This window comes from Periplaneta americana, chromosome 7 (genome assembly GCF_040183065.1).
Source record: "Periplaneta americana isolate PAMFEO1 chromosome 7, P.americana_PAMFEO1_priV1, whole genome shotgun sequence".
Classification (NCBI taxonomy): domain Eukaryota; kingdom Metazoa; phylum Arthropoda; class Insecta; order Blattodea; family Blattidae; genus Periplaneta; species Periplaneta americana.
Window position 1 is genome coordinate 57,335,061 of NC_091123.1, and position 18,479 is coordinate 57,353,539.

Below are 18,479 nucleotides of genomic sequence, written 5' to 3' on the forward strand. Positions count from 1 at the left end.
TAGCGTCTGAATGAGAAGAAGGTGATAATGCCGGTGAAATGAGTCCGGGGTCCAACACCGAAAGTTACTCAGCGTCTGCTCATACTGAGTTGAGGGAAAACCCCGGAAAAACCTCAACCAGGTAACTTGACCCGGGAATCGAACCCGGGCCACCTGGTTTCGCGGCTAGACGCGCTAACCGTTACTCCACAGGTGTGGACCTTAAGACGAGATCTTGGAACCTAGAATTAAATTCATTTTGAATTTCAATTAATATTTGCACATAATCGTTTAACATGGCTTCATCACGAGCAGTTTCTATCGTTCGACAGTAAGCCAAATTACCTTCCCGAAACTGACTTACGAAAAGTGTAAGTTTACGACTGAAATCCCGTAATTTATTTAACATATCAACACTGAGCTGGCCTTTTCCCTGAAGAGAGTTTTAAAATTGTTGAAGATTAATGTCTTTAGTATCTTTATGTCTGGACTCGTAATGACGCATTATGTTATGTTTTTCTACCTTTCAAAATGTTGTGGCAGATAAAGCACTGAATATTTACTCCAGCAGCTATGAAAAAATAAGCATTTTCCCATGCAACATTGAAAGTTTTGCCTGATCACTACTTTTCCGTCTTTTAGATTCCTCCATACCGTACTGTAGCAGTAGGTAAGCAACGTGGAACAGTTACTGAGAATACGCACTGCACTCCACTAGATAGCTGAGTGGTCGTTTCCCTCTCCTCTACCTACAGCAGGTCTATGTCATTCTGATGTATCTTCCTCTCCGATTCGGCGAGCGGTAAACACAGCTCTCCCACTCGGAAGGAGCGCGCGCGCGCTCGTTGAGCGCTGTTTGTGCAGGTATGGACTATAGCAAAAAATGTTTTCTTTTTTTCTCTCTCGCTCTCTTGGTGGATTGTATTGCAAGAGTTGACCGAGATGACGAAGGCAATTTCTATCGCTCAGGAGGAATAATTTTATTCTTCCCAGCAAATAATTGGACGAAGTTACTCCACAATAGACTCAATAATAGAACGCAAATTGAGATATTTACACAAATCTGTTGTTGGCTGGATTATTTAACTCGGAAAAAATCAATAATGCCATGTCTGCATTTTGCTTTAAATATTTGAGGAGAAAAATTCGCTCCGGCGCCGGGGATCGAACCCGGGTCCTTGGTTCTACGTACCAAGCGCTCTCACTGTCAATATTACAGATATTATTCTGTATGACAAATTAATAAATCTATAATATTCTCATAGCTGCAGTGCATATGTTTGTGCAGATTACTGTGCACTTAACTGCGGAATCCCGGCCAAACAAGTCACTCAACTGAGTGTGGTCCTAATATAATGGCAGTTGACATTGGACATATACGTCAACATATATGTCTAACTTGGAGGCAGGCCAAAAAAAAAAAAGGGGAAACATTGAAGGAGGAAGGTTTGATCCAGTGCTGTGGATTGAATTCGGCGTAGCTCAGTGGTCGGAGCGCTTGGTACGTAGAAACAAGGACCCGAGTTCGATCCCCAGAGCCGGAGCGAATTTTTCTCCTCAAATATTAATTATCAATATTACAGATATTATTCTAAATGACAAATTAATAAATCTATAATATGCATTTTGCTGCTATTTATAAGCAAAATTCGTTTAGTGCATAAAATTTATCATTTTTATTTTTATTTTAGTAGGTTATTTATGACGCTTTATCAATATCTCAGGTTATATAAGAAACATTAAAGATTATACTGGGTGTTCAGTTCAAAGTGTGTCATGGCTCGCTGTATGCCGTCATGTGGCTAGTCGATGAACCTAGAGAATTCAATCTTCCTACACTTCCACAGAAGTGTATAACCTATGTGTCAGAGAAGTTACCTAGCAAGTACGGCGTTCATTCTGAAGAGTACTTACCGATATGTACGGTAACGCCGGTAGTGGCAGGAATGTGAACTGTTTGGAAACATGTACCGAGGTGGGTTTTTTCCTTACTGTCGGGATATGGGGAGAGGGTTAAGACGATTACTTACGTATTTGTTGACATTAACTTCGACGGTCAACATGGGCACGGAGCATTTGATTTGTATTGTGGAATGTTGCCGTACGCAACCGATGATAACGAATACCCTGCGTACGACTTGGCCGCGCAAAACACAGTTCCAAAGAGGTTATGGTAGCACACAGACCGTACAGACCCCATCTGTTGCTACGACGTTCAAGTTATACCGTACACGTTCTCAAGTTCAGATTGAACGCCTTGATTAATAGGCAACTTCTCTGACATAAAAGCTGAAATTCGCTTCAAATCGCTGATTCACAACAGTGACGTCATGACACACTTTGAAATGAACACCCAGTATATTACAGTTATATGAACACTAATAACTATGAACACTGTATAAGTGACCCAATATGTGTGTTTTATCTTTAAATATCTCTGGTTATTTAGCGTCTGAATGAGATGAAGGTGATAATGCCGGTGAAATGAGTCCTGAGTGCAGCACCGAAATTTACCCAGCATTTGCTCATATTGGGTTAAGGGAAAACCCCGGAAATAACCTCAACCAGGTAACTTGCTCCGACCTTGAATCGAACCCGAGCCACTTGATTTCACGGCCAGACGCACTAACCGTTACTCCACAGATGCGGGTTTTATTTATTTTGCTTTGCAATACTAAATAAAATGCTAGTATGTTATTAAAACCGGTTAGTCTTTTTTTGTATTATTTGTGCTACTTTTTGTAATAGTATGAAGGTTACAATACTCCTTGCATAAAATGTTTAATAAAAACAGATTTATTTCGATGGTCAGTATCTCGAAAACAGGTTTTTTGCGGTCGGTGTCTTATTGCATAACTCAGTCCAATTATAATCAGAGCTCGAAATGGACGTTTTCACGAATCGACTTCCTCTGTTATTTTCGTGGACACGATGATGTTGAAGACACGACGGAATTAATGACAAGTGAGACGACAAGTATTATCATGAAATAGCCTACACAGGGTGTAACGAAAATAGTGAGCCAAAGTTCAGGTATGGATTCCTCATATGTAGAGAAGAAAAAAAAGTTATATGAACATGGGTCCGGAAATGCCTGGTTTCCGTGCTATAGGGGCTACAAGGAGGATCTCTGTGCACTATAAAACTTAGGTATTAGATGATTAATGTTTCAGTCTGTGTACATTTGTTTACAGGAACTGTTCAAAATGTCCACCTCCTGCCTGAATACAGCCCGCAGTTCGTCGCATTGACGTCCGGATCTGTTCCCAAATTCCTGGCATAGCACGTATTGTCAGACAGTGCTGCTCAATTCTCAGTTTCCACATCGTTCATAGCAGTCGAATACACAAGCGACTTCAAGTGCCCCCACAAGTAGAAGTCCAATGGGTTGACATCTGGTGAGCGTGGAGGCCAAGCAGTTTGTCCACATCGCCCTAGCCATCGGCCAGGGAATGTTACATTAAGATGTCCACGTACATCTAGACTGAAATGTGTGCGAACTGAACAACTCTGTCAGACAATACGTGCTATGCCAGGAATTAGGGAGAAGGTCCGGCCGTCAGTGCAACGACGAACTGCGGCCTGTATTCAGGCAAGAACAATTTGAACAATTCTTGTAAATAAATGTACACAGTCTTAAACATTAATTAACTAATACCTAAGTTTTGTAGTGCGCAATGATCCTCCTTGTAACTCCTATAACGCGGCAACCAGGCATTTCCTGACCCATGTTCATATAGGTTAATCTTTTTTCCTTCTCTACATATGAGGTCTTTGCTTACAGCGTGTTTACAGTTGTCAGTAATCTTGCACTCTACTCTGCTCGGTCTTTGCTTACAGCGTATTTACAGTTGTCAGTAGTCTTGCACTCTACCCTGCTCGGTCTTTGCTTACAGCGTGTTTACAGTTGTCAGTAGTCTTGCACTCTACCCTGCTCGGTGTTTGCTTACAGCGTGTTTATAGTTGTCAGTAGTCTTGCACTCTACCCTGCTCGGTCTTTGCTTACAGTGTGTTTACAGTTGTCAGTAGTCTTGCACTCTACCCTGCTCGGTCTTTACTTACAGCGTGTTTACAGTTGTCAGTAGTCTTGCACTCTACCCTGCTCGGTCTTTGCTTACAGCGTGTTTACAGTTGTCAGTGGTCTTGCACTCTACCCTGCTCGGTCTTTGCTTACAGCGTGTTTACAGTTGTCAGTAGTCTTGCACTCTACCCTGCTCGGTCTTTGCTTACAGTGTATTTACAGTTGTCAGTAGTCTTGCACTCTACCCTGCTTGGGTTTTGCTTACAGCGTGTTTACAGTTGTCAGTAGTCTTGCACTCTACCCTGCTCGGTGTTTGCTTACATTGTGTTTACAGTTGTCAGTAGTCTTGCAATCTACCCTGCTCGGTGTTTGCTTACAGTGTGTTTACAGTTGTCAGTGGTCTTGCACTCTACCCTACTCGGTCTTTGCTTACAGCGTGTTTACAGTTGCCAGTGGTCTTGCACTCTACCCTGCTCGGTCTTTGCTTACAGCGTGTTTACAGTTGTCAGTAGTCTTGCACTCTACCCTGCTCGGTCTTTGCTTACAGTGTGCTTACAGTTGTCAGTAGTCTTGCACTCTACCCTGCTCGGTCTTTGCTTACAGCGTGTTTACAGTTGTCAGTAGTCTTGCACTCTACCCTGCTCAGTCTTTGCTTACAGCGTGTTTACAGTAGTCAGTAGTCTTGCACTCTACCCTGCTCGGTCTTTGCTTACAGTGTGCTGACAGTTGTCAGTAGTCTTGCACTCTACCCTACTCGGTCTTTGCTTACAGTGTGTTTACATTTGTCAGTAGTCTTACACTCTACTCTGCTCGGTCTTTGCTTACAGCGTGTTTACAGTTGTCAGTAGTCTTGCACTCTACCCTGCTCGGTCTTTGCTTAGAGCGTGTTTACAGTTGTCAGTAGTCTTGCACTCTACCCTGCTCGGTCTTTGCTTACAGTGTGTTTACAGTTGTCAGTGGTCTTGCACTCTACCCTGCTCGGTCTTTGCTTAGAGCGTGTTTACAGTTGTCAGTAGTCTTGCACTCTACTCTGCTCGGTCTTTGCTTACAGCGTGTTTACAGTTGTCAGTAGTCTTGCACTCTACCCTGCTCGGTCTTTGCTTACAGCGTGTTTACATTTGTCAGTAGTCTTACACTCTACTCTGCTCGGTCTTTGCTTACAGCGTGTTTACAGTTATCAGTAGTCTTGCACTCTACCCTGCTCGGTCTTTGCTTAGAGCGTGTTTACAGTTGTCAGTAGTCTTGCACTCTACTCTGCTCGGTCTTTGCTTACAGCGTGTTTACAGTTGTCAGTAGTCTTGCACTCTACCCTGCTCGGTCTTTGCTTAGAGCGTGTTTACAGTTGTCAGTAGTCTTGCAATCTACCCTACTCGGTCTTTGCTTACAGTGTGTTTACAGTTGTCAGTAGTCTTGCACTCTACCCTGCTCAGTCTTTGCTTAGAGCGTGTTTACAGTTGTCAGTAGTCTTGCACTCTACCCTACTCGGTCTTTGCTTACAGTGTGTTTACAGTTGTCAGTAATCTTGCACTTTACCCTGCTCGGTCTTTGCTTACAGCATGTTTACAGTTGTCAGTAATCCTGCACTCTACCCTGCTCGGTCTTTGCTTACAGCGTGTTTACAGTTGTCAGTAATCCTGCACTCTACCCTGCTCGGTCTTTGCTTACAGCGTGTTTACAGTTGTCAGTGATCTTGCACTCTACCCTGCTCGGTCTTTGCTTACAGCGTATTTACAGTTGCCAGTGGTCTTGCACTCTACCCTGCTCGGTCTTTGCTTACAGCGTGTTTACATTTGTCAGTAGTCTTGCAATCTACCCTGCTCGGTCTTTGCTTACAGCGTGTTTACATTTGTCAGTAGTCTTACACTCTACTCTGCTCGGTCTTTGCTTACAGCGTGTTTACAGTTGTCAGTAGTCTTGCACTCTACCCTGCTCGGTCTTTGCTTACAGCGTGTTTACAGTTATCAGTAGTCTTACACTCTACTCTGCTCGGTCTTTGCTTACACGTGTTTACATTTGTCAGTAGTCTTACACTCTACTCTGCTCGGTCTTTGCTTACAGCGTGTTTACAGTTGTCAGTAGTCTTACACTCTACTCTGCTCGGTCTTTGCTTACAGCGTGTTTACAGTTGTCAGTAGTCTTACACTCTACTCTGCTCGGTCTTTGCTTACAGCGTGTTTACAGTTGTCAGTAGTCTTACACTCTACTCTGCTCGGTCTTTGCTTACAGCGTGTTTACAGTTGTCAGTAGTCTTACACTCTACTCTGCTCGGTCTTTGCTTGCAGCGTGTTTACAGTTGTCAGTAGTCTTACACTCTACTCTGCTCGGTCTTTGCTTACAGTGTGTTTACAGTTGTCAGTAGTCTTGCACTCTACCCTGGTCGGTCTTTGCTTACAGCGTGTTTACAGTTGTCAGTAGTCTTACACTCTACTCTGCTCGGTCTTTGCTTACAGCGTGTTTACAGTTGTCAGTAGTCTTGCACTCTACCCTGCTCGGTCTTTGCTTACAGCGTGTTTACAGTTGTCACTGGTCTTGCACTCTACCCTGCTCGGTCTTTGCTTACAGCGTGTTTACAGTTGTCAGTAGTCTTACACTCTACTCTGCTCGGTCTTTGCTTACAGCGTGTTTACAGTTGTCACTGGTCTTGCACTCTACCCTGCTCGGTCTTTGCTTACAGCGTGTTTACAGTTGTCAGTAGTCTTACACTCTACTCTGCTCGGTCTTTGCTTACAGCGTGTTTACAGTTGTCACTGGTCTTGCACTCTACCCTGCTCGGTCTTTGCTTACAGTGTGTTTACAGTTGCGAGTGGTCTTGCACTCTACCCTGCTCGGTCTTTGCTTACAGTGTGTTTACAGTTGTCAGTGGTCTTGCACACTACCCTGCTCGGTCTTTGGCTACAGCGTGTTTACAGTTGTCGGTAGTCTTGCACTCTACGTTGCTCGGTCTTTGCTTACAGTATGTTTCGAAAATGTTCTCTCTTATAACATAGGACTGTGGCGTTTTTCCCACTGACAACTAATTTAGTAGATGACCGCTACAATGAGCTTATACAGGCTTAGTGTCTCAAATTTGTACTTTTTTTGGAGTACGGTTCTTTTTTTAACTTAATTTCTTCGTAATAGCAGCCATGATGTCCCAGTGCTAGAGCGCTGGGCTTATAAACCAGGAGGCCCGGGTTCCAATCCCGCTCTATCCTGAATTAATAACTTTATTGGCCAAGTCTGTGATCTAGGGAACACTGGGGTTTTCCCCGGTTACTTCGGTTCCCCTGTGATAAAAATTCATCATATCATTACAAGTGTAATGTAGACCCACTCTCTGCGGTGCACTCTGGATAGTCGCTGACGAACTAAGTGGTCTACACTTTTCGGCACTAGGGACATCTATGAGCCACTCGTATACTTGGGGCGAATAACAGGTTAAAGGCAAGCCAGTAGACAAACATACTTCATCCAAGTTCAGAAAAAAGACTGAGAATCGGCAAATAAACTGTTTAAGGAAAATAATTCCTCTAATTTAAATTCACCTCTCATTAAAATTGAATCACTAAATTCGAAAAGGGAATAAGTCACCTTCAGTTACTTTTAAGAAAAACACAAATAACTTCCGCACACAACGAAATATAAACAAATTGCATCGAAAATATTTCTATGAACCAATCATGACCACATAAGATATTTATGTAAAAAACCGTAAATTTCTCAATTTATTCTGCCCTATAGAAACAATTTTTGAGTGTGAATTTGTTCCCCTTTCATATCTAACGAAATGTATTGTAAAAAATATTGTTATCTCCATTATTCAAATCAAAAGCTTTATTGTATACCAATTTATGAACAGCAGTAGAGTGTAGCACATAGAGACATTGAAAGCTTTCGGTTATTACATAAACCAAAAAAAATTTGTATGGGGACTTGTTCCCTTTTCATATCTAACGAAATATATTGTACAAATATTAAACAAAATGTATCGTTATCTCCATTATTCAATTAATATTAGAGGAGAAAAATTCGCTCCGGCGCCGGGATCGAACCCGGGTCCTTGGTTCTACGTACCAAGCGTTGTCACCATTGAGCTACGCCGAAGTTCAATCCGCAGCACCGGATCGAACCCCTCTCCTCCAGTGTTTTTCCCTTCATGGCCTGACTCCAAGTTGGGCATGCATGCTGACATTTTTTATATTAATTAACTGTCATTATACAAAGAGCGCACTCAGTTGAGTGACTTAGTGGCCGGGATTCCACAGTAATATGCACAGTAAGCTGTACAGTAATATGTACTGTTGCTCGAAGAATCTACGTAGGCCTAAAGATTAATATTTTTTGGTCCTACAGAATACATCTGTTATGGTAACAACTTAATATTATAGCAGAAAAAATTGCACCGGCGGCGGCAGGGTTTACATATTATAAGCCCCTGACTTAGCCATTTTTATTCAATTTTGCTTGTAGTGATCACTGTTTACAACACCTTTCTTGCGTTTTACAGGACGTGAAGAAGTACTATTTTCATCGTTTGACGCCATTCTACTCGTGATACATATTTTTCCTCCAGATGGCAGGAATAACAAACTTGAATTCCTTATGAGAAGGGAACAAGTCGTGGACTAAGCTCCTTTTCAAAGTAAACATGAAAACTAAAGTGTTGAAATCTAAACTAAGGAGATGTGGGACCTGATCCCTTTTCATGCAGAATGAAAGAGCATACCTAAATTAGTATGGCTACAGTCTTAACTCATTTTTGCCAAAACTGTGACTTATTCCCTTTTCATATTTAGTGATTCAATTATATTTGGTTACACTTGGAAAAAAATAAAGTGACAACGTACCTAATGTATCTAGAAATGATGAGAAGAGAAGCAATAACCTAAAGTGAACAAGTCTGAAATGTTCTGAGAATAAATACAAAAATCTCTTATCTCCTTATCAGTAAAAGATAACAAGAAAATTTGTTTTAAATACTTATCAAAATATTGGTAGGTAGTATGATGAACAAAGCTCACACAATTACGAACGTATTTAAGCGAATAGATACTTCAGGTGCAAAGTTCGCTCTATTGACGTGTTGGCCTGGATTCATCGTCGATATAATTCTTTGATACTATGAACTTATTTACTTATGATGATACATTGTTGCCTATATGGCGTTTTGGGTAGAATGTTTCGACATGTTCACCATCAATACAATTCAAGTATCTACAGAGTGCAACAGATAATTATTCCTAATTTTCTGATGTGATAAAAACACGAAAATAAACATTTTGTCTTAATAAAGTTTGTCGTGCCCGGAAATGCTTCGTATACAAGACAGAGCTCATCACTCAAATTATGGCTGCATTTATGTTTCAGCTGTTCTTGTTACCATGGAAATAATAATTGAAGTTAGTTTGTTGTTATAGTCCGCCGAGTTAGCTCTGTGATAGCGCGTCTACCTCCAGACTAGCCGGCCCGGGTCGGGGTCAAAGATTTGCATGTAAAATTTATACCTCGGGACTAGGAGAGATGGCGGTGCACAACTTCTAATCACTAAATTGTACACTATTATGTCTGGGTTAAATCTCAAATTTCTCTCCAGTGCATATGAAGAGAAGGCATATGTCACTGTTGATAGTGATTTGCCCGTCGGCTGACGGCCCCCTTGGTGCTATTTGACAGGAGTTGGCTATGTGCCGGCACCTGGTTTCTCTTTCTCCCTTCCTCATCTTATAGTGAGGAACACATAAGAGTAGTTCCTAAAAGTCTAATTTGGCCGTCTCTTCAGTGTTGCCAACTAATACCGGTACCAGATATCTCCAAAGAGGGTAAATCACAATGCTACGTACTATAATAATAATAATAATAATAATAATAATAATAATAATAATAATATAGTGTTAACAATAACAATGTCTTGCTTATTTATCACATCTCATCTTTATGTTGCAAGGTGCTTCCTAAGTGGTTCAATAATTAATTTATAAAATAGTATATTTTCCTTCTAGACTTCTCGCTTATTATGTTGGTAATTAGGATTAGTATGATTTAATATTACAATTTATTTTGTCAGGCAACATGAAATTTATTGTTTTGACTAAAGAATTTACGATTCATGAGACCTAACCTAAAAATGTATTTACTTACTTGCATTTTCATCAGTTTGCTTTACTGTAAACCGAAATCATTGTTGCCAACATAACAATTAGAAAATAACTGCCAGTTGTAATATTTGTCAGTACCCGAAATTCGAAACGAAGTTGGTAGAAGAAAATTCAACCTGAGAGCTAGAAAATCACTATAATCCAGTAGCATATTTAGTAATAGTGGAAAAATGGTTAGGTTTCACCCTTAGGGTATTAAGAAAAGCTGATCTGGACTACAATCATCCTCACCCATTCCCTACACTACACTTAAACGAACACACATACACTCACTCTAGTACAAGACATAACTCTTCACATACACACACCATGCATAACGTGGCCCGCCGAAGTGATGTGCAACTGGGTCACAGTCCTGCCATCTATCCACAGTATGCGGAACCCGAATCACGCAAGTGAAGTGGGTAGTCATTAAACACAGACACACAAACTGTTATGTCACAAAATATAGTCTGTGAGATCTGTTTATTTAATTTCATGGTATTAAAATAGATCGGTATACAAATATTGAACTTGCAGACATGCATAAGGCATTTGGAGCAGCTTACGGCAATGTTAATTTAGCAAAGCGAATCTATGAAGAGCAACACCCTCAGCGCCATATCCCGGAGCTACTGTACTTGAAGATGTCCCGATTAATATTCTGAGAAACATGATCTTTCATCACGACGGTGTATCCGCACATTTCGGCTTAAATTATTCATTATTTAAATTTATATTTTCCGAATCGTTGGATAGGGACGGCAAGTCCAGTTACGTGGCCGGCACGTTCCCCAGATATGACTCCAGTTAATTTTTGTGTTTGGGATCATATTAAATCAGTAATACGATAAGCTTAAATTCAGTTGATAAAAAGTAAACTTTTCATTATAAATCAGTAATTTTATTTTCTTGGATAAACATCGAGGTTCGACTTCATCCTATCCCGTGTTGGCATTCTGAAAACCTGGTAACCCTACCAGTCCCTTAACCCCGGTCCCACGACGTACCTTGAGCACAGGGGAGAGCCTACAGTTCACAGCACTACCCTTACCATGGAGTCCAGGTTCGGTGACTGCCCGCAGACAACTCTGCATCGATCGGAAGCCCGAAATGGGGGAAAGAAACGGAGATGACGATAAGTGTAGATAAACTGAAGAATGTTGATGGAATGAGAAAGACAAACGTCTGCTTTGTCCACTACAAACTCAATCACGATCTGGCAGGGGATCGAATCCGGGCCGCCTGAATGGAAAACCAGCACGCTAGCACCACAGTTTAGTACCGTATATACAGTGACGAAGCTTGAGTTGTGAGGGTGCTAGGAACAATAGACTGTGCCGGTACTATTTCGCATTGTCTGTGATGAGGCGATATTAGCGATCCTAGAGGTTAGCAACTATCTATGGAGGCATATTTACTACGCACTGAGCTTCGTGATTGTGTATACTAGACAGTGCTAGCACCTAAGAAACAGACGCTCCTATGGTCAGGTATTCTCATGGAATGAAGATAATGATATGCTGAGGAAGACTTGGTGAAACGATGGTAGAGAAAACGTAAGCCAGCCAGAAATCTGTCCCAACAAATTCTTAGTCTACCACAAAATTTAGTTAATACTCACCAGGATTCTGACTAGTTTACAGTGTAGAAATTCGACTTTATTCACTGTATAAAGCTTTGTACACCAACCATGAAACGTTGTGTGATATGACCTTTTGTAAACATTGTGAAATTGCCAACGGAAGTTCCAACTCACGGATATAATACGTGTCTCTTGCTTTATGTGGGCCTATTTTAATTCATCCGGTTAATAAAAAAAACTTTGTATGAGGTAGTACTGTATAAATATGTAACAATATTTTCATCACCATAAAATATAGTCAGCCTGAGCTCTTTGACTTTTTTCCAATTGACGCTAAACAATTATAAAAATTGGCAACCTCTGGTTGTAAGTGGCGATTGCTGGAAAGGGAGTTCTGGAGTTTCGCCTTCTCTGTTGAATAATAAATTTAAAACGATTTCTTTTCTATTCCTTGCTTCAATTTAACTAAATGAAGAAAGGAAACGCACATTTTGAATAGGCACGAGTTTCCTTTCTAAAATTTCAACGTTGTATGTGATATTATTTTGAATTTTTATAACTTAAGGCTAGTTCACAATAAACCGGTAACGGAAACGACAACGAGAACGGAAATATTGTTAAAATAAATGTATTTAAATGTGAGCATTCACAATTAACTGTTGTGAATACATTTAAATACATTTAGTTTAACATTATTTCCGTTCTCGTTCTCGTTTCCCTTCTCGGTTTATTGTGAACCAGCCTTTAGTCCCTCCATTATTAAATCCTACGAGCCACCACTGATTATGTGATGTCATCTTTTAAGTGACTTAATTTTATAACAGATTTTATTGATCGTCCTGTGCCATAGCGATATAAATATCTGCTATCTAGTCCTGACAGCTCAGCGACGCGAAAGAGGGGAAGTAACTGGAGTAGTGGGGAGTAGAGATAAGAGCGAGCGGTCAGTAAAGAAATGCAGTACAGCTTAACTAGAGTCGACGGCAATTCGGAAGGCGGTAGTCTGCTAGCGTTTGCGTCGAGAGAGACAGATAGAGAGAGAGCAAGGCAGCGTAAAACATTGCCACATCGTACTTCACGCGCACGTGCAATACAAATAGCGCAGGAGAGAATTTAAATTATCAAAAGACAACAATGACCTTAGCCGTTAATTACTGTAAGTACGACGACAAACAAACCCTCTTTCCTTCACTAACAATATTTTTTGCAAGATTCTCAATCCCACACCACATACTTCTGCAGTCGTTTCTTGCACATTGGCAACGTTGCAGCCAGCATCAAGATGGCCGGCAGCGTTGTGCTCGTCAACATTTTAAAAATAATTATACACCTTAAACAATATTTTCCGCGTCTGCCTGTGCAATACTTGTCTTTTTACAGTCTCTTCTTTCATTTATTTATCTTACACACACAGAGTAAATGTTAGTAGTTCTTATTCAATATATTGAAACACTCACACATGAACAAACGAACTCGAGAAGTACTTGTTACTGACTGATTCCGATTGGTTCTACTGCACAAGCTTGTGACGTCACATACCAGAAATGCTACGGCGCATAAAGCAGCCGACCGCCTTTCGAAATGCCGTCTAGTCTAGAAACATACCGTTCTACCGCACGCATGACATCCGATCGCTCTGAAGACAAGCGACTGACTAACCCAAACACCCCTTGACGTAACTAAATGGACTCGCCTGACTCAGGTGCACATTGTCGGCGACTGTCAGGACTAAATAATCGTACTACATAACTCAACTAGAGCGCTCAGTAACGTCACGGTTATGGCGTCGCTGGAAAGCCGGAAGATCGTAGGTTCGATTCCCGAAAGGGGACATGGATTTTCTCCATTGATATAAGCCTTCCGACCGTACTATAGCCCTGGGGTTTACTCCTGGGAAAAGCGGCGGCCATGTAGAACTGACATCCCTACTGTCATTAATGTCGATTGTCTTTGAAGGTGGGAGCCTTAACCTCCTGCCACCCTCTGGACCGATTTGGCCTGTAACGGCTTTAATTTCTATAACTCAACTATAATGATGTGAAAATATTTAATTTTTGCACACTAACACCCGACAGAAACCTATGGATTTCTATCAATAATAGGCTACCGCAATTCAAATACTGACTTAGGAATAAAGTATTTTAACGTAATTTCTACCCTAACTGTAATATGACAAAGAGGAAAAATTCACATTTGTGCCGATTGTACAACAGCCATGAAACTCTTGAAAAGATAACTGCAGCATCATTTCTTGCTTGAGATTTCTTAAAAGCCGTGGTTAAACCAGGTCGATCTAACAGGGTTAAGAAGTGTGAGTACTGGGGCGTCAAGACATATTAACAATGAAATTGTAGAATAAATGTAGATAGTCTGACAAGAGGGCAAGTTAAACTTATAGGCCAGACTATTTATATCCGCTTTCTCGATGGGAAAGAAATTATCAGAGATTACTTGAGGCAAGAGCACTGGTCAGATAAAAACCCTGCAGTCAAGATCATGACAAGATATCCACTGTCTAGTAAGGATCTGAACACCTGGCAATGAAAATACATAGTCAGGGCGATAAGGGAGTTAAAAAATGGCTGCATGACTATCATATCATCAACTGTTCAGTACAGGGCGACCCATATTTATGTCCAACTTTTTATTACACTGTAATAGCGAAACCAATCAGGTTAAGTGACCCATTCCACCGCTAAAATATACCGTGTTCCACAACATTAAAAGTACAAAAGAAGCTGTCATTTTATTTTACTTTACTGTGTTCTCAGTATGGTCCGAAACATTTAATGTAATTATAAAAATGTAGTGCAAATCTTATAGTAATATGCGTTACAAGAGCGGTATGTTGAAGTTTTCATGTTCGAGGAAAAGTTTGAAAAAGCGAAACGTAGTTGAGTTTTTTTAATTTCCGAGAATTGAAAGAAAACATACCGCTCGTGTATCGTACATTATTTTGTGCGAAGATCGTTTATTACATACCTGAAAGAGGAATTTCTAATTAGTTGCAATGAAAACTTCATCTTGGTTTCTGTTCAATGACGGCAAATTAGCAAAACAAAAATATCTATCTTCAACATTGTTGCTTTAAAATGTTTTCTGTGTTTACTATACTCCAGCAGGCCGTGATATACGTCTGTCTTCTTTTTCCCCCAGTCTATCAGCGTATTCCGAATCTCACCGGTCCGGTGGCATCAATGACGTCACGTTGCAGCGAAATAAGGAACAAAATTGCTGGAAGGATCGATGCTGTCATGGCGACTGTACAAGTTTTGCTACACTAGCAAAATTTTGCGAAATTTTCGTACTCCCATCTCGTTCAAAGAAAAGATAGCATAAACAATTTATTTCTTGAACCAGTAGTAATAACTGGTCCGTTGACATGTTCGCTCATAAGCCATTAACATATTGTTTTTACGTTGTGCTCATTACAAACAATACAGCAGAACACACTGCCATGACACAACAGTGCACGATGTTATTCGTCTACTAATTCCCGCCCTATACAAGAACCAATCAGATTCACTGATGGCGGCTGATGAAGACTGCCACCACCTCTGCAAGTTGATGGCACCGGTGCGACACCGGTGGAGCATCAATGACGTCATCGGTGGAATTCGGAACACCGTGATGCCATCGGATTGCTCACCGGTGAGATTCGGAATACGCTCCATGATGAGTCTGGAATCTTGTTGATTTTTTCACGGCTTCCTTAATGTTACTTGCATCACGAATGCAGTAACTTTAGTGGAGTTGTAGAGTTTACTTAATTTTTGCAAATATTTAAAAACAATAATTAACAGTGCAATTTAGGTGAAATTGCAGTGGTAAGTTTCCAATTTATAATTATTACTATATTGAACGTCTCTAAAAATAATATGTTAAAAGCCTAAAGCAGTAAAATCAATATGTCACTTAAGCGGTAAGAAGAGGGAAATTGTTATGTGTGTTAGGTTGGGAATACTGAATGTGGAATTTTAGACTTTCCGCGGATTGGTTTTGTGCGGAAACCAAGCAAATACGCATGATCTCGCACAAAAACATTAACCATGGCCACAAGACTGTCTGTGTACGATCGAACACGAATTGCTGCTCGAACGGAGGCGAGGCAGCCCCAAATCATGATGCAGAGATGGTGGAGAATGGTGGAGAATGGTGAAAGGAAGAAATGCGACGCTGGACTACAAGACCATCAAGAGACTTCACGCCAACTTGATTCGCACTGGCTCAGTTACGCAACAGAAGGGTGCTGGCCGACCAAAAACAGTGAGGCCACAGCAGCCGCTACTGAGGCCTTCCAGAGAAGTCCTAAGAAATCTATTCGACAGGACCAGCGGGAATCTCGTGAATCCTATGGGTCCGTGCAGCGGTTGCTAAAGGAAATTAATTGGCGGCCATGGAAGCCACACTTTGTGCAAGCTCTGCCATGTGAGGACTGTGATATCAGAATGGAGTTTGCGGAGTCTCTACTAGAATGGATTCAAGAGGAACCTAACCTTTTGCGACACATTGTATGGTCAGACGAGAGGAGTGTGGCCGGGTGCCAAATGAAATGCTTGTGAAAGCAGTACAGAACGTTCAGCCACGCCTGGTGCTTACATTGAATTTTAATATTGGTGGCATATACACTATCTACCAAAAAGTAATTGGGCACTGTTTTTGCCCCTTTAGAACCTCGTGGTAGAGGAAGCGCAAAGAAAGCTTGCCCATTTGACTGATGCGCAGAGAACGATATTCGGTCCTCGTGCCGTCATGCTCGTTACAGGGCTGCTATGAATCACGTAATGCTGATTACAGGGCGCATTCGAAAGCGCGGTCTTGAGCTGTTCGTATAATGAAATGTATTGTGCAGAGCGGGTAGAAGACAGCGTATGCGTTACATATTCTGCGTTTTATCCCTCGTATCAGGATTTTTATAGAGTTCAAAGTGTGTTTGTTAAATAACAGAGTTCTGTATGACATTCAATGTACTTAACAATGCCCCCCGTTTGGCTCTAAATTAGGAAGTGCTAATGAAACGTTACACAGTCAAACTAGGGAATTATTTATAACGTTTATAAATGTATGAAAAACGAAACAGGCTCCGCTCGTAACGTATACAGATTAAAATAAATCGACCATAGTACCACGCTAGTTATCGGAACATTTTAATAAAATCACAAGTATTAGTTACTAGTATTTTATTACAATGTCAAATATCAATTATTACACGATCACATATTTCTTATACCATCTTTGTCATTTCATTCAGTGAATTTATATGTAAAAGAATTCGTGCTGCTACATTTTCAACAATGTTATGTTATTAGTTACTCTGCAACTAGATTTAGGTTCCGTTACATGCGCTTTGATAAATCTTACTCGAAACATCAAGCCAGCAGACGACTGAGAACTGACGACAGTTTGCCAATCGAATCGAAGCGAGGTCGAGTGCACCCGAACGTTTCCGAAAGTTCGCGCAGCTTTCCGTGGCAAGCTCTTCTTGCGTTTACTATACTATCTCTTGTTGCTATAACAGCAGCCACCCTGTCAGGCATGCTCTCCACTAGTTTGTGTAGGATATCCACTGGAATGCGTCGCCATTACTCCTGCAACATGGCACTCAGATGGGCAATGGAAGTTGGCCCCATGTTTTGGCGGCTACAATGCAGTGGTATGCAGACAATAATGTTCACTGGTTGGACTGGCCTGCACAGAGTCCTGATCTCAATCCCATTGAGCAACTCTGGGGAGAATTGGACCGGCGATTGAGGTCTCGGGAGATGCGGCCAACTTCCATTGTCCAACTGAGTACCATGTTGCAAGAGGAATGGCAACGCATTCCAGTGGATATCCTACACAAACTAGTGGAAAGCATGCCTGACAATAGCGACAAGAGGTGGTACCATGAGCTTCTAAAGGGTCAAAACAGTGCCCAATTACTTTTTGGTAGATAGTGTATGTCGATTCTGTTGAGATATAAAGAAAAATAGTGTAGATGTTCTGTGTCACTGTTATTTTTTATTTATTTACGTATTTATTAAATTTATTTATTTATTAAATGTATTTAATTAATTAATCTATTTATTTATTTACTTATTTTATCTATGACAGAGCTAGATACCATCACCAGACGAGTATATGACAAAACCGAAAGCTCAAGTCTATAAATTCTGTATCAGCATCGTGGATCCGCACTATCCCCAAGACTTCATCTAAAGCTATTTTTTTTTTCTTTTTAACTTTTGGAGTTGACAGATGAAATTAGGAGGAATGGACAGTGTTGGTGGAGTGAAAGATGAAAACAAAAGTACCCGAGAAACACCCTCTGAAAAGTCTACTTTGTCTACCATAAATTCCATAACTAAGACGGGGGACGAACCTGGGCCCTCTACATAGAAGAACAGCAAGCTAGCGCTGAACCACAGATGCAGCATAATTGCTTCTTACAGAGTGAAAGGGGACCGATGCACCAAAATTTAAGAGGTGATTCTACATATTAAATGTAACAAAACTTTCATTACAATTTTTCTTCGTTAAAGCATCATTAAGCAGTCCACACCTGTGGAGTAACGGTCAGCGCGTCTGGCTGCGAAACCAGGTGGCCCGGGTTCGAATCTCGGTCGGGGCAAGTTACCTGGTTGAGGTTTTTTCCGGGGTTTTCCCTCAACCCAATACGAGCAAATGCTGGGTAACTTTCGGTGCTGGACCCCGGACTCATTTCACCAGCATTATCACCTTCATATCATTCAGACGCTAAATAACCTAGATGTTGATACAGCGTCGTAAAATAACCCAATAA